Below are 24,796 nucleotides of genomic sequence, written 5' to 3'. Positions count from 1 at the left end.
TCAGCATAAATGATATAAATCATTAAAGACAGATATTTTACATATTCACATACTGTGCGTCAGAAAAATACATGAAATCTTACTAAATGATTTATTTTACATACAAGCAACTAAATACGAACTCGTTCATATAGCAAAATGTTGCATGACATACTTGCAACATCACTCATAAAATATGTGCTATTGTTTTTGGACTAAAGGTAAAATTGAAGCATGAAATTAAAAATGATTAAATTCAACAATTAAATTTACATCAATGAATAATCACTGTATGCAAACAAAACTAGCATTGTGCTTTAGCAGAGAAATACGTGGTATCCTAGGGAGACAACCTTCCCCTTTCGCAGGAAAAATGGACTGATTAGTTACATGAGGGGAACTATTCTAAAACCCCTGAATTACCTCTGGGAACACACAACCCCTTGTTCAGGTGAGCCAATCAGGATTACTACTCTACCCGCCAAAATCGTTATCAATCCCAAAGATCTCAGAATAATTCCCTATACTGCCTTTATTTACAACTATTCTGGAAAGTATCATCTTATGATACTTGTTTGAAATAGACAACAACTTTCTACAATTCCTCCTGGTTTATATCAATTCGGGACAATTTAAAATTGCAGTCTTGCCTGTTCTTAATGTTAACAGGTGAACTCTAATTCAAATTTATTTCTTGCCACACGTAGAACAAATTATATCCCACACAGTCAACAATTTATTGTGGGACTAGCCAATACATCAATCGTAATGTTTAAGTGTTAAACTAACCACAACAAGACACACTACAAAATCGCTACAAGATTTAGCACCATTACATTTAATTATTTTTCCTTCTTTTATTTTCAGTTGAATGTGTATGCTAAGTTAATTCTAAACATGGAAAATGGATAGAAATTACATTTTCAAAGTTATGCGGATCAATATGTGGCTGCCATATATATATATATATATATATATATATATATATATATATATATATATATATATATATATATAGCGTAAACGTATAGACATTTTCACAAAAGTTTCAGACATAATATTCTCAGAACCTCTAACGTTTCTATGAAATAAGTAAACGAAATCGTCTTTCTCGGCTTTTACAATCACGTTAATACATAGACATGCATGCATATATACATCTATACATCAATGTGCACCAATTAATTATTAATGTACATATGCCTCTCTCTGAACTAAAGATTCCTGGGCGATCCAATTAATTAAATAGTATTAACAGATTTTGTCATGATCAGTATATGGACGTATGTCGTTCCCATTATAACTTCCCATCATCTCTCTCTCTCTCTCTCTCTCTCTCTCTCTCTCTCTCTCTCTCTCTCTCCTGTTACAACACCGATGGAGACAAAATGCTGAGATCAGCATAACTGTCTAATCAGTTTGACAAGAGGATAACAACGGAACCGAGTGCAACCTATTCAATTAAACAACCTTTGTCTTGGGACTGTTGAAACACATCAGTAAATGTAACTCAACCTGACTGTAAGTCAGCAATTATAGAAAGTTCTCAGAGTACTTTAGTATTTGACTGTCATGATACCTAACAACATTTATACAATTTTTGACAAGTAAATGTAAGGTACCGAGACCAATGATTTATAAGAACATTTATTTAAAAATATTGACAAGTAAATATAAGGCATCAAAATAATGATATCTAAGAACATTTATACAATTTTGCTGACACTTAAATATAAGGCACCAAAAACAATGACGTCTAAGAACATTTATACAATTTTTTGACAAGTAAATATAAGGCACCAAAACCAATGATATCTAACAACATTTATATAGTGTATTGATAAGTAAATATAATGCATCAAAACCAATGATATCTAGAAACATTTATACCGTTTATTGACAAGTAAATATAATGCACCAAAACCAATCCATGCTGCTTCTTAATTTCTAAATTAAAACCTGTTTTAATTGTCTAAAAACACACGAGTAAGTCATGTTAGAAGTCAAGAGGATAAGGAATCTTATATTTGGAACATTTGCATCGTACGTGCTTGAGAAATCCACTCTGCCGCACTATTGCAAAAAAAAAACTGTAATCCTTCTCTCCACTAAAACCATGAGCAAATGTAGTTCAACCCATTTAACAGTCCACAACACAGAACTGTCATTTTAATCGTTCGTGTGTCATTTACAGAAGATACGTAGGAAAAATAATGATCATTCTTACCAATGATCATCAGATATATTACTGACAGAAAAACAGTAAAACCTGCTCATGTATTTCAAACTCTCATCTGTAATCCTTTCTCCACTGAGTTGTTGCTGAAGTCTTAATGTTTGTATCGTGCAAACAAGAGAGAGATCCCTAACGCAGAACCAAACAAAGCGGACATTTCGCTTCAGGTCGACACCAGACTGACGAACAAATGAAAAGACTCACGGTCATATCGATAGACTGAGCACTGTGACTCGCAAGAACTGTCATTTGAAAACAGTAGACAAGAAAGCATGATCGATCTCGCTCATCAAACAAAAGTATCAGTTCCTACTTTAGCTTCAGCGTTAGGAATGCCTGAATAGTAAGTACATAATTTATAATGTAAGAAGTACCGTAATCACCTATTTCAACCACGTACAATACGTGTGATACAACGGAACTAACTGCGAAAGCTCAAGGGCTGGGGACAGGAGAGAACAAGTAAGGGGTAGAGAACATTCGATTCAGAAATACCAAAAGACTAGCTTGATTGGTGCATTATACAACAGAAGCAAATCTGTGATACCCAAATATAGTTGAGTCTCTTATAGCATTATCTTAATTTATATATAGATAATATTTTGTATTTATTTGTACTTAATCATGTCAGTGAAATTGTATCTCTGTGACAGAACAATATTACCCATGCCAGATTTGGGCAGAATTATATCCCTTAAGTGGTTTGAAGTTCTGGTTCTGTTTTCGTCACAAAGACAACCAAAAATTGCGTTCTATGACTCACATTCTTGCTAAAGCAGGATAGATTATATATATATATATATATATATATATATATATATATATATATATATATATATATATATATATATATATATATATATATATATATATATCCCGAAGGAATACAAAGGCGTATTGCATATAATCTTCACTTTATGACGTCCTTCCCCTTTGTAGTTCTAGACGTATGGAAATTTTCCACCCCGGCCGAAGCTTAATGTGTCAGAACTGCATCTGCATTCCATCATGCCCCGAACTTGGAAGCAATTACCTCCCGAATCACTACATTTTCCGCTTTCGTCACCCTTGTCATAACAACGGCCAAACCGATACCAGCACTTCCGTCCGTCCGTCTCCGCTATGAGGATACAAAGTGTCACACAGAGGAGAAGGAGAAACACGGAAGACGAATTCATCTTGACCAGGATCTGAAATAGATGTATGTATTAGACAAATCGGTAACTTCGCTTTCTCCACTGCCGAGAATATCGCTTATATGTAAAGTCCAGCCCAGCCACGGCTTTTGTTGTAAGCACACTCTGCAATCTGCCAAAAATAGTTACAAAATCAAAGGATATATTTTTAAATATTCAGTCAAATTTGAGAGTAAGACAACCTCGGTACAAAAAGAATGCCTTATTTAATTCCTCCAAATTCTAAAATCAAACGCATTGCAATCGAAAGATTCCCTCATAGCCAAGGCACTTCTACACCACTAAAATAATACATGTATCAACCTTCAATGATATATCTTACACGGTTCTGGAGCTTTGATGCGAACTAAAAGTGTGGATACTAGATGGGTTCTTTGAATGGTTTGTGAGTTTGTCCCCCGAAAGTAAAGTGAAGAAAATAGACCCATGGATAACAAAACGAACGAAAACAATACAATTATTGCTATTAAAGAATAATGAATATCAAAAGGTTCTCTTTAGTGTGTGACAAGCAACATATACACCTCTTGTCTAACATGTGTGTCATAAAACATCTACACATCTTGTCTAATATGTGTTCCATACAACATCTACACCTCTTGTCTAATATGTGTGTCATACAACATCTACACCTCTTACCTAATATGGGTGCCATATCACATGTACACCTCTTGTCTAATATGTGTGTCATACAACATCTACACCTCTTGTCTAATATGTGTGTCATACAACATCTACACCTCTTGTCTAATATGTGTGCCATACAACATCTACACCTCTTACCTAATATGGGTGCCATATCACATGTACACCTCTTGTCTAATATGTGTGTGTCATACAACATCTACACCTCTTGTCTAATATGTGTGCCATACAACATCTACACCTCTTACATAATATGGGTGCCATATCACATATACACCTCTTGTCTAATATGTGTGTCATACAACATCTACACCTCTTGTCTAATACGTGTTTCATACAACATCTACACCTCTTCTCTAATATGTGTGTCATACAACATCTACACCTCTTCTCTAATATGTGTGCCATATAACATCTACACCTCTTCTCTAATATGTGTGTCATACAACATCTACACCTCTTGTCCAATATGTGTGTCATACAACATCTACACCTCTTGTCTAATATGTGTGCCATACAACATCTACACCTCTTGTCTAATATGTGTGTCATACAACATTTACACATCTTGTCTAATATGTGTTCCATACAACATCTACACCTCTTGTCTAATATGTGTGCCATACAACATCTACACCTCTTACCTAATATGGGTGTCATATCACATATACACCTGTTGTCTAATATGTGTGTCATACAACATCTACACCTCTTGTTTAATATGTGTGTCATACAACATCTACACCTCTTGTAAAATATGTGTGCCATATCACATCTACACCTCTTATCTAATATGGGTGCCATATCACATATACACCTCTTATCTAATATGTGTGTCATACAACATCTGCACCTCTTGTCTACTATGTGTGCCATACAACATCTACACCTCTAATCTAATATGGGTGCCATATCACATATACACCTCTTATCTAATATGTATGTCACACAACATCTACACCTATTGTGTAATATGTGTGCCATGCAACATCTACACCTCTTACCTAATATGCGTGCCATATCACATATACACCTCTTGTCTAATATATGCGTCATACAACATCTACACCTCTTGTCTAATATGTGTGTCATACAACATCTACACCTCTTGTCTAACATATGTGTCATACAACATCTACACCTCTTGTCTAATATGTGTGTCATACAACATCTACACATCTTGTCTAATATGTGTTCCATACAACATCTACACTTCTTCTATAATATATACACCTCTTACCTAATATGGGTGCCATATCACATCTACACATCTTGTCTAATATGTGTGTCATACAACATCTACACCTCTTGTCTAATATGGGTGTCACACAACATCTACACCTCTTGTCTAATATGTGTGCCATACAATATCTACACCTCTTGTCTAATATGTGTGTCATACAACATCTACACCTCTTGTCTAATATGTGTGTCATACAACATCTACACCTCTTACCTAATATGGGTGCCATATCACATGTACACCTCTTGTCTAATATATGTGTCATACAACATCTACACCTCTTGTCTAATATGTGTGTCATACAACATCTACACCTCTTGTCTAATATGTGTGCCATACAACATCTATACCTCTTACCTAATATGGGTGCCATATCACATGTACACATCTTGTCTAATATGTGTGTCATACAACATCTACACCTCTTGTCTAATATGTGTGTCATACAACATCTACACCTCTTGTCTAATATGTGTGCCATACAACATCTACACCTCTTGTCTAATATGTGCTCCATACAACATCTACACCTCTTGTCTAATATGTGTGTCATACAACATCTACACCTCTTACCTAATATGGGTGCCATATCACATATACACCTGTTGTCTAATATGTGTGTCATACAACATCTACACCTCTTGTCTAATATGTGTGTCATACAACATCTACACCTCTTGTAAAATATGTGTGCCATATCACATCTACACGTCTTATCTAATATGGGTGCCATATCACAACTACGCCTCTTATCTCATATGGGTTCCATACAACATCTACACCTCTTATCTAATATGGGTGCCAAATCACATATACACCTCTTATCTAATATGTGTGTCATACAATATCTATACCTCTTGTCTACTATGTGTGCCATACAACATCTACACCTCTAATCTAATTTGGGTGCCATATCACATATACACCTCTTATCTAATATGTGTGTCACACAACATCTACACCTATTGTGTAATATGTGTGCCATACAACATCTACACCTCTTACCTAATATGCGTGCCATATCACATATACATCTCTTGTCTAATGTGTGTGTAATACAACATCTACACCTCTTGTCTAATATGTGTGTCATACAACATCTACACCTCTTGTCTAACATGTGTGCCATACAACATCTACACCTCTTGTCTAATATGTGTGTCATACAACATCTACACATCTTGTCTAATATGTGTTCCATACAACATCTACACTTCTTGTATAATATCTACACCTCTTACCTAATATGGGTGCCATATCACATGTACACATCTTGTCTAATATGTGTGTCATACAACATCTACACCTCTTGTCTAATATGGGTGTCATACAACATCTACACCTCTTGTCTAATATGTGTGCCATACAACATCTACACCTCTTGTCTAATATGTGTGTCATACAACATCTACACCTCTTGTCTAATATGGGTGTCATACAACATCTACACCTCTTGTCTAATATGTGTGTCATACAACATCTACACCTCTTGTCTAATATGTGTTCCATACACCATCTACACCTCTTGTCTAATATGTGTGTCATACAATATCTACACCTCTTACCTAATATGGGTGCCATATCACATGTACTCCTCTTGTCTAATATGTGTGTCATACAACATCTACACCTCTTGTCTAATATGTGTGTCATACAACATCTACACCTCTTGTCTAATATGTGTGCCATACAACATCTATACCTCTTACCTAATATGGGTGCCATATCACATATACACCTCTTGTCTAATATGTGTGTGCCATGCAACATCTACACCTCTTACCTAATATGGGTGCCATATCACATCTACACCTCTTGTATAATGTGTGTGTCATGCAACATCTACACCTCTTCTCTAATATGTGTGTCATACAACATCTACACCTCTTGTCTAATATGTGTGTCATACAACATCTACACCTCTTGTCTAATATGTTTGTTTCATACAACATCTACCCCTTTTGTCTAATATGTGTGCCATACAACATCTACACCTCTTACCTAGTATGGGTGCCATATCACATATACATCTGTTGTCTAATATGTGTGTCATACAACATCTACACCAGCAGCAGAGGGGGCGAATCGGACATTTTGTCCAATCGTTATTTTGCTTAATTATTACTTTCTGCACTCAACGATCTAGTGTCGTCAGCGCCTGGTAAAAAAAAAACGACGTCGGTCCATCCTACACGATGGTGACGTCATTTGGTTTAATTAACACCTTCTGCGCGCCGATCCCCAGCGTCGTCAGCGTCCGGTAAGCACATCGACGACCGCGTCGATGTCATCGCCCCCTCTGCTGCTATGATCTTACAAACAGAGTGATCACTAACTCCTCCTCTTGCAGATCAATTAGGTTATTTGACTGATCGGTAAGTCTGAAATTAATTCTCGTTAAAAACCGATCATGGCATCGCATATAGACCGGATTAATCGGACTCTCAATGATCAAAAATCCCGGAGGGGCTGTTGGTGAAAACGAATAAAGGATATACCCCTGTTGAGCTTGATTTGATTGCTTGGTATCCACCTGGTAACTCCCTTCGATAACATCACACACTAGATTGATCGCTATCACTGATGCGATATTTACGTTGTATGGAGCAATATGCCTACCACCATCTCCGTTATCGTGTCTGAGGATAGTTGATGGGGGGGTGTCCGCGGGTGGATTCTCAGGCCATCCTAGTATGGTTCTTATTGAACTGTTATAAATATCAACCATATACCCCGGTGTGCTTATTTCAATCGTCGACGATAACGTTGGTTCATGAACCGTAATAGCGATTTTTGACTCTTTTCCTGTGATCGATTTTATCCTGCGTTGAAATTCTTTATTGATTTGCTCTATTTGGTATGACCCAGTTGGTATTGTAACCTCCTCCCAGTTTGGGGTCCCATCGGGTTTATTTGTCCGTGCAAAAACCAGCGAGTTATTAGGTTGTTGTCCGTTAAATGCGTCCGCTCGGATATTAGGCCAACTGTGATATACTCGCAATTTTGCCAGCGCTATTTCCTTTACTGGAACCGGTGATGGGAAGTTCACACTGAATTCGGGTTTCGTTGATGTTATCGATATCATACTTGTTTGTACCGGAGTGGTGTTCTCCGCGATCCGCTGAAGTAATTGAGACCCTTCGGGGTTCAGCGACATTATTATTATTCGTTGTTTTTAGTGTCTAATTTTAACAACCAGGTGGTTTCGGCTTCCAGTTGAAAATCCTCGATTTTTGACATCGCGGAGCTATATAACTGGACCATCGTGGAGAATTCAACATCGGATACGAACAAATTATCAATCGATAACGAGATCAACCCGGATAATTTCGAGTACGCGTCGGATACTATTTGATGTTTTACTGTATACTCGTTGAGTTTTTTCTGAAAACACGATGATATCTTCCTAGTGATTGCGTTGGCAACTCCAGCAACTGTTGTCATTGCGGAGACAGCGATTGGAACAGCGATCGGGGTTATCGTGGTCACCGTGGATAAAATAACACCGGCGCCAGCTACTATACCCGACACCGAGTACACGACCGCGTCGATGGCGGTTATTTTACGACGGTATTTTTTTATTTTTACACGGTATTGTTCGGAAAGCGTTTTCAAGTTCGCGGAGAATTCTTTTGCGGTATCGAATCGATATTGATGTGACGTCGGTGATACCTCTGATTCAACTTCCTTGGTGGTCATTTTTATTTTAAAAGAGCTAGTGTTTTTAATTACTTAGATTCGCTGCAAATTCCACATACCATGTAATGTTTGCCCGGGCTAGATTTCTATCAACGGTATAAATTGTAAACTGTTCAGTTGCGTTCTTGTCTATAATTGTTGATATTGTATTGTTAAACCCGGATGAACTCGACGATAATATATTAAACTGCATCATTGAAACCAGTGTCAGTCGATAAATACCCTTAACAGTTGCGGTGATATTTACTGTATTCTGTGTAGGAGTCCAATCGAATGATCCATGCCGAATTGTGTATACTGTGTTGATGATGTTCTCATGAGGGATTTTTATTTTTTCGAATTGCTCTGCTACTCTCGGTAGTCCGTCTTTAATCGCTTCAACATCAGTTTTAATCGTTCCTATTTCCTGTATATGCGTGTCCACATCTTTTTTGTTCGCTGCAACATTAGTTTTGATTGTTTCTATTTCCCGTGTATTCTCGGTTATACTTTTTTTGTTCGCTGCAACATCAAGTTTGATTGTTCCTATTTCATATGTATGCACGTCTATACCTTTTTTGTTCGCTGCAACATCAGTTTTGATTAATCCTATTCCCCGCCAATACGCGTCTACATTTTTTTTGTTCGCTTCAACATCAGTTTTGATTGTTTCTATTTTCCGTCCATGCGAGTCTACATTATTTATGATCGTTGCAACATTAGCGCCGATTATTTCTATTTCCCGTTCATGCGCGTCTACACCCTTTTTGTTTGTTGCAACATCAGTTTTGATTGTTTCTATTTCCTGTCCATACGCAGTGATATCATTTATAGTTATTGTGATTTCATCCGGCTTGGTATTTTTTTTACCAAGGAATTTATCAAAGTTGTCATCGATCCTGTTAACATTTTTTCGTAACGTGTAAAATTGGCCCGACAGCGTCGTAAACTCCAAAATAGTATTTTTTATTGTTGCAAGATTTGGTTCGAATACTATCGGGTACCCAAAAAATCTATCGATAGTTGTTTTCACATGCCCTTCGAGTTCGATTATTGATCTATTCAACCTTATAACACCGTCTTGGATTAATTCTATCGTATTCTCTATCTGAAATATATGTCTACCCGGTTTGAGTAGTCCGTCGCCGGTATACAACGCTATGGTGCCATCGGCGGCATCACGCTGTCGTATTAAAACGTCATTCAGCGACACATTACTGGATTTCAATTTACCCTGGCGGTCTTGAAATACAACTATTTCGCCCGGGTCAACACTTGTTAGATTCAACATATCAGCGATTTCATCCTCAATTAGTTTTTTTATGTCGGCGGCGGCCGTTTCCGTGGATTCTTTTAGCGCCGAAACCGGTCGCCCCCAGATATCAATCATCGTTATTGTAAATGTTATTCTCTAAAATCCGTTGAGCTTCTACGACCCCACTAGTATATTCGTTTACAACCATATGAGGTGGTTTTCGCGATGATGAAATCGCCGCAAGTACGTTCAATACCTCACGGCCACATATCGGCGGGTCGCTTAACTGCTGTGTTGGCAACGTGGAATAAAAAACCCGGGCTGAACACGCCCGGATATACCGCATGAACTCTTTCGGCGGGGCTAACCCGTATGAATCAAAATAGACGATTGCACGCGGATCAATCGCGTATGCAACCCAATGAGTTCCCGCTCCGGAGGACCCATCGAGGTTAATTATGCCGGTTTCAATATTCCTTGGTGCCGCCGGTAATTGATCCCTCATAAAAACACCTCTGAAGTTTTTTATCGCTAACGCGTTTGCGGCGTCTATTAAATCAAAATTAGACATTGGAGTCATTGACTCAGGAGTCATTGACTCCCGAGTCAATAAACGGTTCCTGGTAGTCTTAGACCCTTTCCCGAATACCATGAATACGGGGTCCCCGGTAGTCTTAGACCCTTTCCGGCCACGGGTCGTTTTTTTTTGTAGCCTTTCCCGGTTGCCTTCTTCAATGCCATCCCCGCCGCGGTACCAACGGCTCCTAACGCCGCCGCCTTAGCCACTGCTGGTGCGGCCGCGGCAATCAATGCCGGAATCGCAGCTAACAGCGGAAATATCCCACCGGTCTTTTCCATGTTTTTAATCGCTGCGGCTGAAAAATCTATTTGAACACCCTTTTTATTCTTCATCGCATTATTGAAATGTTTTATTTGACGCGCCGTCAACGATATCTCATGATTACCACCCGCCATCTGTGACGGCTTCAGCGTTATTGTGGTTCCGCATTGCTTAGCCGACTTTGATCGTAATTTCTTGACTTGACCATCAGTCAACTCTACACTGACGACACTATACGACATTTTATTGTAAACGCGTTTTGTGCTTTCAATTACATGTTTTCCACTGGTGCATCAACGATTCTCATTCGTCCACCAACACCTTCCAACAGCATTGATTTATCGCTGAGAATGACAGCAACCGCTCTATAATTAACACCACCCGGGGCTATACGAGCTCTGAAGTGTATATCAACGACGGATTGTCTCGTTAAATCAAGATGTTCCAACGAAAAGTAATAAATCGGATACAGGTTTTTAAAATCAAGTTGTGATATTTGCAAACCAGTGTCGACGTTTTGATCACGACCCATATACGACAGCAATCGATGATACACACGTGCGATATGGTTGTCGCCGTAATTAAGCTGTATATCCTCGGATGGTTCCTGTTGTCCGTTTATTCTCAGCGAAACATCCCTGACTCCTAATTGATCAAATATCATATGGCTGCGTTCTTGACTACCCAATCGTTCCCTATTCTGCAGCGCTATGAATATATGACGCGGGGCTGAAACACCCTGTTTTGACGCCAGGTGCCATGTAAACGTATCGGCGACGTTATCCTCTTTAGCATCAGTTGTTACCGCTAGCCAACTCAACAACGATTTCCCTCCCTGTTCCATAAATGCTAACAATCGTGCTTCCGTGGTAACTGATGGAGTCAGCACCGGCATCCACAATGTCATTTTAGTTAAAACGACTTTACCGGCAGCGACGCCAGCAGTACGCCATATTGCATTGTTATCATCGCCCCTTCGCGTCAGCGCGATTGTATGCTTAGCCCCATAGACAACTTTTCTGACATTTCTGCAGAATCCAAATATGTGATGGAGTGGAATCGCGCATGAAAACTTTCGGCGTATTCCTTGCAACATCCCTACTCGTGTTGCGAATCCTAGATTGAAATCATTGTTGGTGCTTTTTATAATATTGAAATTAGCGCCTGGTCCTGCTCTGCGGTCTGGGTTATTTGCTTCAGCCTGTGGGTCAGTTGCGGTATCTCTTTCCACCAGCACGTTGATGTACTGAAGATGGTCAGCGTTATTGGTGGTGTCCTTCGAAAACATCATAGATGGGCCCGCCGATCTTGTATAATCATCCGAGTATCTCGCCAACCCAATTATCGTCGTTGCAACATCAACCTCGCGTTCTATTGATTCAATTTCTCGCCCGTCAATAAGATATCTGGCGCTCTCAAATAACGCCATGATACCGTTGTTGACGAAGCCAACTCGAACACGATGGTCATCTGCGTATGGTGCATTATCGGCGGCATTTGTCACGAGTTCTCCCTCGATTTCGATAAACGCTTCACACGGCAAAAAATATTTACTGGTATCTTGGACTTGAAGTTCAATTCGCGATCGTAGGTCAGGTTGCGCTGCATAATAAGAATAATATTGATAATCGCGGACAGAATCATCCCTGTGCACTGGGGCGTCCATATCAAACGCGGGATCAGCGGTACGCGCAAACATTTTATTATTTATCATGTTGATGTTTTCAATTGCGATTTTTTTGTCGTAAATTCTTTGAATTTAAACCACTCCCCGCTATCGCGTTCATGAGTGCGTTGGTTGCCGCATCGGCGGATGGCGAAGTCGCCAACGACGGAGTCGTCGCCAACGACTGAGTCGCCGCCAACGACTCTAGTTTTTCTTCCACGGCGTTATTTATTACTTTACTGACATTTGCAGGCATCACTGTCGTTGATGGCATTACCGGTGGTTTCTGTTTTTTTCTCCTGGATTTCACCAACGACATTAGTTTGTCTCGCGCGGCTGAAAGCGCCTTTCCGGCAACATCTCCAATAGCACTAATTCCCTTATCACGAATAACATCAATAGCCTTCATCCCTAATTGTTTGGCTAACGGCGCTACTTTTGGAGCCATTCTTGTAAATAACCCCGCAATGGTGCTACCGAGACCATCTCCATAGTACGCGCGGTAAACAGGCAATCGCGAGTTTACCACGTAGACGAGTACTGGTTTATCATGGTTGTAGTGTATGATCATCCTTATTAAAAACACCAGTTTTCCAATTAATCATCCACGAGTTCGTCTATGAGCGTTCGATATGCATTAATGTCCATAATACCGCCTGCAAATAACCGCTTGCAAATATCAGCGGCTTCATTGATTATTTCCGGAGAGTTATTTCCGGCTCGTTTTCCTCCGATTAGTACTTCCAGCCGTGATATATCACTGAGAACACTACCAGGACAGGTAACGCCGTAGGATTCTTTACCAACAGAGTATCCTTTTCCTTTTTTTGGTGTTATACTCTTAACTTCCTTGTGGAATGCGTCGTAATCGGATTTACTACGATGTGGTAATGCATCTTTATGTTTACTCGCTAAATACACTATTCTTGCCCAGTCCTTTAACGACTTTATATTTTTCTCGTAACCGCTATTGATATGCTTCTTATCTCGTATGCTCTTAGCAAAATTGTTGGCAGCAAAATTAATTAATTCTTCCCTGCTGCTGAAGCCTCTAATTTTATCTATTGTGCTCTTCTTGAGTACAATACGGGGTATATTTCCCTCTTTTTCTTCCGGTATTTCTTCTTCTGGTATTTCCTCTTCTGGTATTTCTTCTTCCGGTTCTTTCGCAGTAGCACCTAGTTCTTCTTCATCGGCCATTGTAACATAGGGTTCTTGTGGTTCGGTTATAGCGAGTGGTGGCAGCCTCCGTGTTGTAGCAGTCGCTATTTTTGCAGGAAGTGTTTCTAAAGACCTTTTTGTTTGTTCGGTCTGAGCCGCTATCTTTTCAAGCGCACCAAGAACGGGTACAGTTGCCGCCGTAACATCTTTGGTCGCTTTAGTTACCGGGGCAAAGAGTTGTTCGCTTCCAACAGTAAAATCGGTTTGTAGTTGCTGCCGCGTTTGAAGTTGTTCTCGGACCCTGTCTCGTAACGGTATAAACTTTTTAAGCGCTGCTAGCCGCTCTCTGGCTAGCCGAGTAGTAAGTGATTCGCCTACCATTATTGCAATTGCGAAGCAATTTCTAATTTCTCGCCGGAGTTTTCGTCTATAATCCTTCTAATGTTTTTGATCTTACTAGAAATCTCCCGGCGTCGTTCATAAACACGTCCGAGTTTTTTTCGTATTATTTCAACGGCAGTAAATAGTCCAATGAATGCATTTGCGTCATTGTGGTACAAGTTTTCATTAATCGTATGTTGTAATCGTTTTATAAAAAAGTACTCGCGGGCCAGGGTAAAACGTCCCCGTTTCGACTGTTCGTTAATAATCTCATAATCGGATAATATTTTTTCACTGTCAAGACCATCAGATAATTCAATTCCTTGATTTTTTAATTTTGAAATCTCAGTTAATATATTATTGATGTCTTCGATATTCATTATTCTTATAAAACATCTTGTTTCTAATATCAAAAATATTAATAAAAAAAAATGAAAACCCCGTGTATCAATTCCGAGGTGTTCATACTTTGTTTTCTTCCGGAACGGACAATTTATTGTCAGCGCCGGTGGCCTTGTCAGCGCCATAGGCGCCGGTGACTTCGTCACTCGCTGATATTTACATATGAAAATCGAATTCTGTGTCCGGTCCTTTTTGAGATCGCTGTTTGATATACTCGTTCTGCAACAAATCGTACTGAGGCCCTACAAATGTCGAAATATTTTCCCGCCGCATGCATGGAGTGAAATGTTTTTTCCTCGTGCGTTGATGTATTAAACGATTTGACACCTCTTGCTTGATTTGAACACTTACCAGTTTGGCCTTTTTTAATATTTTCGCTCTGAGAGATAGCTTGCAGATTACACAGTCTGTTATCTTGACAATTAGAATTAATGTGATCAATAACGAGGCCATCTTTGATCAATCCGTTAAACGCTTCATATACCACCCTGTGAACAAAATACGTCTTCTTTCCAGCACTAAATTGCAAATACCCCCGATTATTCACGGTACCAACCGGCTTCTTCAGTTTGCGGTTTCTAACAATGCCGTCGCGAGATGCCTCGTAATTGACGAGCACAGGATGCGGCTGAAATTCTTGGTCCATTTGTATAATAATACTACTTGTCTAATTTATTATTTGGTTTAATTATAAATCTTTCAACGTAGTCTTGGGGGGTTTTGATGACGAAGTCTGCGGTAGGGTCAATGACGGCGTTTTTAATTCGTTTGTCATAATAGCGTTTTAGTTCCCTGTATCGCTTTCCGCCACAATTAATACACAACTGCGATTTTCCTCTTACACCAACGTGACAAACCAAGCACGGGAGGGGGCCAAGAGAACCATTACGAACGCTTTGTAAATGATACCCGCAGAATTCACCTCTACATGATTTATTGCACGGGGTTATCGACCCAATCATCAACCATTTGCAGTGATTCATTATACTATATTCTTTCATTTAAATACTTGTTTTAATTATATGGATGAGTTTGAGAGATTGGCAGCAATTAAGCCCTGGAAAAATATTAAATTCAATCTTGATAGAGTCCTCAAGGACGCACCAAAAGCGTTAATAAACGAAAGAACCCTGTTGAGTAAAATACGCGATTGTATCGATGAATTCAAGCGTGATGGTGCATTTCATAGTTGGTCAACATTTCGAATCGATGGCGTTGTTGATGCTACCATGAACGACAACCGCGCAGCAACGATAATATCACAACTTGACGGTAAAAAGTATTTCTTCAGAGTAAAATTCATTGTCCGGGTGGAATCAGGTGATTGGATCATACGTGATAAATTTGAACCAGTTCTCAGCGACAAGAAAACAGTCATTGTCAGCCGCGACTCCAAGCCGGGGTTGTTAACCGGAATTGACAGACCATACTATGAACGAGCGTATCCTGAAACAGCAGTTGTTTATGGAATATACCCGTTAAATAAGAAACCTGATATCGGAAAACTGAAACCGATGAAACAGTCAACCGGGATAAATTGTGTAGCAGAACGAATAATAGAGCATTTTACAAATGCGTGTCGAGGAAACAAATTGACTGATTTACGACGTAGCAAAATCAACCAGTGGGAACTAACCGTAAAAGAGCGTGGAGCAACCATCAGCGACATAGCGAGATTAGAAACGTCGTTGAGATTTCCAATAACCGTTACAACGATAACCGGTGAAGTATTATACGAATCGAAGTATAAATCGAAGGGAGCCCCAATCAAAATTATTGATCATAACGAACACGCATGGACGCCCGCGATCACAATATTTCCACGGGATAGAACAGTAAAGTATATACCCGAAGAATTCCTGGGAGAACAATTCTCCAGGGATGGTTTTCTCGCGGAGAGGAAACTATTTGATGCTATTGCCTACTTGTGTAAAAACGACCCTGTATCAGTGTGGTTACTTCGCAGCGCTGAAAACGATGCGGATACCTTTGATCAGTTTGTAAGACCAAACGGTGAATTATACCGCACTGAAGCGTTTCACAACAAGATGAAAAAAACTGCCATAGAATTTGAGGAGCATGATGAACAACTGCTAACAAATTGTTTTACGATTCCATCGGTTGTAGCTCATGTTGCAGCAAGGAAAAATGCGTGGAGACCAACGCGCAAGGAATTTCTGCCGGATATACAATCCAGTTGTTTGGAATACTATCACGGTGGACTATGGAACACTGAATACAACCGCGACGCTATGATTTCCGTTGATATGGTTGCCTGTTATCCAGCGAGTTTTCTCGGGTATGGATCCGCCGCTGAGTATTTCAAACGATTTGGACACCCCAGACATGAAATGACTCGTGTTGCTATTAATGGACCACTGCCTGATTTTGATTTAACGGGATTCGCTCGCATAGTATCATTTGAATTCGCGGCAGGACTCCATCGCTGTTGCTATATTTGGATCGGTAGACACATAGCTGAAAAGAAGTGGTTGCCAATAGCGCTGCTACGGTATATGATTGATTGTAGCATGCTAGTTTCGTTGATTGTCAGTGACGCGATTATATCATACCGGGCGCAGACTGAAGTCTGGTTACCAGAACCAGAGCGTCTAGATAGCATAATTGATGAATCCAGAAAACACATTGATGCCGACGAGGAATATATCATCGAATGGTCCAGGAGGATATTCAACCAACGAAACCACGAGGCAAAAGATCTCGGTAGAAGAATAATCGGTAAGTTCACACAAGGTGGAAAAAACTGCGACTACAAACGATATTGCTCACGGCTGATTATAGATGACGCAGAATATGATTTCGTAATCAAGGACGCAGTGGCGAAAAATAGATACGTGAACTGCAAAACAGCTTTCTTGTCCAATGGAACAAAGTTGGGTACAGTTGTTTCCTACAGCGATGGAGACAGCCCCGCGTATCCACATTTGAGGGCGTCTATGCTGGGTTACGCCGCTATCAATTTATTCTCGATGATAAATAGATTTCCCGACACCGCGGTTAGAGTAGCCGTTGATTCGTTTTATGTTAACGTAGCGTATAAGGAAAACGTAACCGAGTTTACTAGTCCGGACGAGAGTTGGGGTACATGGAGAATTAAAGAAGAAATACGACGCGATTATTTCCCGTCAGCAAATGTCATCGTTGAGAACAATTACCTATGCGGTGATAAATTGTCAGAATGGTCTAATGCACCACCGTGTTCTGATCCAATTTGCAGACACAAGACGGTTTATTTAAGCGGCTGTGGCGGGTCAGGAAAGACGACTCGGGCAATTGAATTATTTCGAACGCGGGCAAGTATAATCGTGCTTACACCGACCCATAGACTAGCGCGAGAGATAAAACAACGAAATGTTGACGCCGTTACTTATCACAGCTTTTTTCGATACAGCGGCGGTGAGTGGACTCCTGATCGAATGGGTGAAAAATTTATTCCCGACATTATCATTTGGGATGAGATATGTACTGTTTCGTTAGATGTTTTACAAATGTTTCTTGATTGGTTGCTGCGCGCGAATACAGCGGTGATCATGTGTGGCGACCATGGTCAACCACCACCATTTGTCGGCGAGGGTCCACATGATTGGTTGAGCGGGTTCGTAGACTATTATGAAGAAACCGATACTGATTACCGAGCACTTGATGAACAACTGCGCGAGGTTAAAAAATTAATCAGATTACAGCCGGATAGAGTTCAATGTGAAATAATCCGCGAGGTGATTCCGGAAACGCCGTTAAATGAATTCTGGGAAACATGGAGACCGAATGATTTGATTGTAGCGAGTAGAAAGATAGTCAGAGACACACTTCAGCGGAGGTTGTTTGCGTTGCATAAGGAAAAGTTTCCAACGCGTCCAGTGCCGTTATGTTATAGACCCGCTGACACACGGCGGCAGAACATTGAAGTTGAAATCCCGGGCCCGACAGCGTCAGGGACAAAAAAACAAATTCTCGTGCTGAATGATATCGTGCTCGTTGATATCGGTGTCGTCGAGGACGCGCTACGTGCTGATAAATCCCCGTGGACGCTAGGATACGCAACAACAATACATTCCTCGCAGGGACTAACCATCACGGACACAATTGTTTGGATGGTTGATAATCGCATCGAATGGTCGAATCTAGTCTATCTTGCAGTGTCCCGAGTACGGAGAATAAATCAGCTTCGAAGAATTGTTGTTGACGAAGTCAGTGACGGAGTCACCAACGACAAAGTCACCATCGATGCAAGCGTCATTGATAGAAAACTCTCGGGTTACCGCCAACAGGATAAAAAAAAACAGCGGCGTTTTGATATTGATGCCGAATTAATAATTGCGTTACGACAACAACAGAATAATCACTGCGCGAGTTGCAATTGTATAATGAGTTGGCGTTATTCGGATAAAGACGCTCGCCAATTTACCGTGGACAGGATCGATAACAGTCTCGGTCATGTCAAAAACAATGTGAGGTTGACCTGTCTTGAGTGCAATAGACGCAACGGCGCTAGTTAAGACCACGCGGGGGTAATTGAGTATCGTCAGGTATCACTTGTAGTTGCTCGCGTGTAAATCCGCGCTGAGGAGCAGTTGAATCCAGTCTGTAGATCGGTGGTCTACCAGTTGATCGTGTTATCGTTGATATGTTATGTGTGGTAACACTCCAAATAGGATCAGTAGCTCTTTTTTTACCGCCTTCAAGCTCTCCTGGTTCATATAGATATCTAACAGTGACATCGCCAAGAATCGGCTTGGAAACGCTATTTATTTTTGATTTTCCGGGTATATACTCGTATTTAATCGCGTCGCTGGGCTTCATGTTGATTGCTCGGGTAATCTCGTTATTTAACGCTGCAATTACACCTGGCAACCTTTTAACCCATTCACGAGATCGTTTTTCCTGGATGAATTCCTTCGCGTATTGATATCCAAATAACCGTTCAGCGAGAGTTCGATTGAATCGTTCAACAATTGCCTGATCACGATGTAGCGCAGTATGACCTCGTCGTATCGCGACGCTATGATGTTTCAGCGTTGATAAAACAGCGCCGCGAAATTCACTACCGGGATCAACTTGTAATAGATTTGGCCAGCGCAGAGGGCCTCTTCGATAAATTCTTTCAAACGCAGCGGCTACTTCAGTTGCCGACTTTGTTTTTAACGGCTCCGCTTGTTTGTATCGACTCGCAACATCAACTACGGTTAGCGCGTATTTGTAACCGTTGTCATGCGGCAGAAATAATATATCAGCCTGATGAACTTCATTAGGTACGCTGACATCAAAGCGCGAGAAGTTGATTTGTTTAGGCGGTGGTAGATAGATTTGCCATATAGCCTGTTTGGATAACCAATTAGCCGCAGTGGTCTTTGTTACCTTTGCAGCGCTTGCAAGCTTACCAATTGCGGCCTTCCCCTTCCAGTATCCTCTCGGAGAATAATAGATGGATTCCATGTTGTTATTATAAACGCTATCGTTTTCAATTACCAGCGCCAGAAGCTCCGCTTCCAATCATTAATTTACCTTTCATAGCCGATTTTACCAACCATGAGGCCAATTTTTCTTTGACGGATTTATCAGGAATAGCATTTAACGCGTGGATTAATTTTACGTCCGCGATATGACGCTGTTGCAGATCGCTACTTTTGTAAGCAACATCATGAGCATGACACGCCTTATCGATAGCGTTTATTGGATACTCACCGGGTTTGGGCTGATTTTGATCATCGAGTCTAATATCTAATCGTGTTCCGGGGCCACAGTAGTTATATCCTGGGAGGTGTTTTTCTCCTGGATACTTTGCCCACGGTGTTCCGGGGAGTTTTGCCAATTTGGCTGCGATGTCACCTCCTCGCTTTTTTTTAAAACATCTCCGGGTCTAATAGAAATAAATCTAAATTTCTTTGTACCGCATTGTACACACTTACCAGTAAGTGCCGATCTGTTATTTCTTGTTGTAACGGTTGTCATATCATTTGTGCCAGTACGCACTCTACACTTCACACAATATAGATCCATAATTTATGTATAGAGATATGAATATAATTGATTTTTCGGCGACTAAAACAAGAGAACCAGTTAAGCATGTTGCAGCGTTACCAAACTCGATCCGGATGATTATCATCGGACCATCTGGATCCGGCAAGACGCAATTGTTACTTAATTTAATAATGAGATGGATGAAGTGGGACAAGTTGTATTTAATCGCCCCTAGCGTAGATGATCAACGATGCTACGAGGTGTTGAAAGATTTTAACGAGAATGCATCAGCGATCACTGAAAAAAATGTTATTGAGTTTATTACAGATATCAATGATGCACCAGGTATTGATGATATTGATGGCGACGTTAACAATTTAGTCGTGTACGATGATGTTATGTTAGACAATCAAAAAAACCCAGCTAGGATATTTTCCAGAGGCAGGCATAAAAACACTGACGTGATATATGCCACTCAACGATACACTCAGATTCCAAAAGTAATCAGAGATAACTGTAATATTCTTGCTGTGTTCAACGGCGTTGATACACACACGCTACGAAATATTTGGCAGACATGGTGCGGCGGTGACATGGACTTTAATGTTTTTCGAAACTTTTTTAGTGATGCTCAGTCGACCCCACATGGATTCGTAACGATAAATTTACATGATCCTCGGACACGATATCGTATCGGACTTGACCAAATATTCGGTTAGTTGTAAATAATTTTCATTGTAAATAACCACTTAGCAGCAGAGGGGGCGATGACATCGACGCGGTCGTCGATGTGCTTACCGGACGCTGACGACGCTGGGGATCGGCGCGCAGAAGGTGTTAATTAAACCAAATGACGACGCGACGATCCCCCAGCGTCGTCGTCGTTTTTTTTTTACCAGGCGCTGACGACACTAGATCGTTGAGTTGCAGAAAGTAATAATTAAGCAAAATAACGATTGGACAAAATGTCCGATTCGCCCCCTCTGCTGCTACACCTCTTGTCTAATATGTGTGTCATACAACATCTACACCTCTTGTAAAATATGTGTGCCATATCACATCTACACCTCTTATCTAATATGGGTGCCATACAACATCTATACCTCTTATCTAATATGGGTGCCATATCACATATACACCTCTAATCTAATATGGGTGCCATATCACATATACACCTCTTATCTAATATGTGTGTCATACAACATCTACACCTCTTGTCTACTATGTGTGCCATACAACATCTACACCTCTTATCTAGTATGGGTGCCATATCACATATACACCTCTTATCTAATATGTGTGTCATACAACATCTACACCTCTTGTATAATATGTGTGCCATATCACATCTACACTTCTTATATAATATGGGTGCCATATCGCATCTACACCTATTATGTAATATGTGTGCCATACAACATCTACGCCTCTTATCTAATATGAGTACCATATCACATCTACACCTCGTATTTAATATGTGTGCCGTACAACATCTACACCTCTTATGTAATATGTGTGAAATATCACATCTACACCTCTTATTTCATATGTGTGCCATACAACATATGCACCTCTTTTCTAATATGTGTGTCATACAACATCTTCACATCTTGTCTAATATGTGTCATAAAAATATACACCACTAAAGTAATATATGCGTGCCATATCATATCTACACCTATTGTCTAATATCTGCGCCATATCACATCTACACCTCTTGTTTAATATGTGTGCAATACAAAATCTACACCTCTTGTCTAATATATATATATATATATATATATATATATATATATATATATATATTTGCCCTTTCATTGAGATATTATGAACTATTTGATAGGTACACTCTGGAAACGAAAATGTCGATAATGCATTTAAGAGAAACAAACAAAATCATGAATTAATGACGAAAGGGGAAACTGTTTACCATAAAATGACACATATTAACCTTTTATTCTAACACGTGTACAAGGTTCAATAGAGATACATTGAAAGGTATGAGAGATGTTTTCCAGAAACGAAAGGGTGAGAGTCACACCGCCAAAAGAAAGTGTGATAATCGACGGATGGATGAATCGAGAAAAAATCAATATCGAAAGAGAATATTTTTGTGCTATAAAAAGCATATTTTGACCACCAGTCCAATATGAGTACCATGATTCATACGATACAACGGATGATTCAACAGCTATACTTCGAAAACGATGTGGATAAATAATGGATGAAAATAAATATATGGGTAAAACCACTGAAATAAGGATTTGTGACTGGTAAAAGACGCACAGAGAACACTAGTACAACATGTGCTGCAAGATTCATATCGATATTTTAAATTACCTTAATCATTACGAATAGCAACAATCACATCTAGGACGAACGTTAAATTGTGTAAATAATTTATAGAAATGCCTTGAACGGTTCGAGAGTTCCGTTCTGAAAAGAATATCTTTAGAGACATGCCAAAAGACAATCATAGATATACCTCTGATTCACATACTGGTGGGAGATAAAATGTGCAAACAGTGACTCTCTTTAGGCAACTCCCATCCCCAACTATGACCAAAAACCATTGAACAATTTTAGGCTCCATTCAGCCCAACCGAAAGGGAGTCTTCAGGTGTAGTTGTGAGTGAAATCGTGATGCTAATGCATGCAGACATGAGAAAAACCATTAACTAAAACGAAAAGAAAACGAATCATTCGCTAAGTGTTTGCACAAGTGGATGCGTCTCGAATTCATTTGTGTGTTCAAACAAATAATATTTCAGCAACATCTCTCAGTGGTGTAGACTACACCAATAAATGATGTTCGAGAGATATATTTTATAAAATCAGAAATGTACACCTCGAGTTAAATTTGCATGAAATTCAACTGTGACCTTTTATTGAGAACAAGCACTAAAGTTTTCGACGATTCGTAACCGAGTGATAGTAACAACATATTAGTGTTATCGTAGGAGCTATCAAACGAAAACATAAAGATGTTCATGGAAATCGGCAGAAATATTAAAATCATCGGTTTTATATTTCCCTTCAGCATCAGAAATCTATGATTATTACGTGAATATCTTGTTATGTTCGACAAGTAAGTACTGTAATTAGGAGTTTCTTGGGACAGCTTTACACACAAATGTAATTTTAAAAGATCATAAAAAATAAACAATTGAGGCCAAAAAGGTCATATTTTTGAATAGTTATATTAAAACAAAGCATAATACGATATGAACTATAGCTGTCAAAGGAATTGTTGATACACCGCCTTGAGGAAGTCAAGGTTTTAGTACAAAGGAAACCTGTGTACCAGTCAAAAGAAGCGAATGCTTAGAAAATTATATGCAAAATATATGTAAACGTCCACGCAAGTTCATTTATTAGAACTGCTGAACCACTAGTGAACCATGAAAAAGTAATGAACATGCATATGGCACAAGCCTAACATAATATTTACCTCGCATGATACGTTTAGCTCAACCACTGTGTCCAACAGATTCTGCCACTTTCTTTTAAGCTTTCACCTCTTTGTTAACTGAACGTAGAATTTTCAAGATATGTGTATAAACATTGACATATTTCTTGCCACATTCATCTTCCTGGTTTAAAACAAAATCACCAATGAAAATGAAATACATAAGTGTGAAAAAGGCCATATTTTTATAGCTTTATTAAAACAAAGTATAAGAATAATATTCACTTTACAACATAAATCAATGAGTCATAGCAACTTAAGTTTATGCACCCATACCATAAATATATACCTGCATTTGTTAGTTTCCGAGGGTCATTTGGGGCAAATGTGACGCTCACAGAGCAAAAACGAGCCCTTCTGCTATTGATAGTTTTGAATAACATTGTGTACTAAAATGTTGATGCAATTCAAAATCATTGCCATCCATGTCGTTTTGTAGAAATTTTGCTTGACCTGCACACACGTTGTCTACAGCTATGGGTGGCTAACATCTTCCTAGCTGACTATTGGTATTGCACTGTCTACATATTGTCAAGAAAATCTTTCAGGTGAACACATACCTGACATCAATTTCAAGAACAACACAAGCCCAAAAGAACCTAATTTCTATGAAGATCTATATCTTTAATTATCAAACAATAATAACTGAAATTGTCATAATAAGG

The 24,796-nt window shown here is 39.5% G+C and overlaps 1 long non-coding RNA gene across 1 annotated transcript; it reads right to left on the bottom strand.

The window, feature by feature from the left end:
- Positions 1–1,610: 1,610 nt before the first annotated feature.
- LOC149783136 (uncharacterized) lies at positions 1,611–24,197 on the bottom strand. The gene is made up of 2 exons (XR_016413557.1): positions 24,114–24,197; positions 1,611–3,405 (listed from the first exon to the last, which is right to left on the bottom strand). It is a non-coding gene; the product is annotated as an uncharacterized LOC149783136 (long non-coding RNA).
- Between the last annotated feature and the right edge of the window lie 599 nt (positions 24,198–24,796).

Source organism: Sinohyriopsis cumingii, chromosome 14 (genome assembly GCF_028554795.1).
Source record: "Sinohyriopsis cumingii isolate HCF-2022 chromosome 14, ASM2855479v2, whole genome shotgun sequence".
NCBI lineage: Eukaryota > Metazoa > Mollusca > Bivalvia > Unionida > Unionidae > Sinohyriopsis > Sinohyriopsis cumingii.
This window is presented reverse-complemented; position numbering and strand designations above follow the sequence as displayed.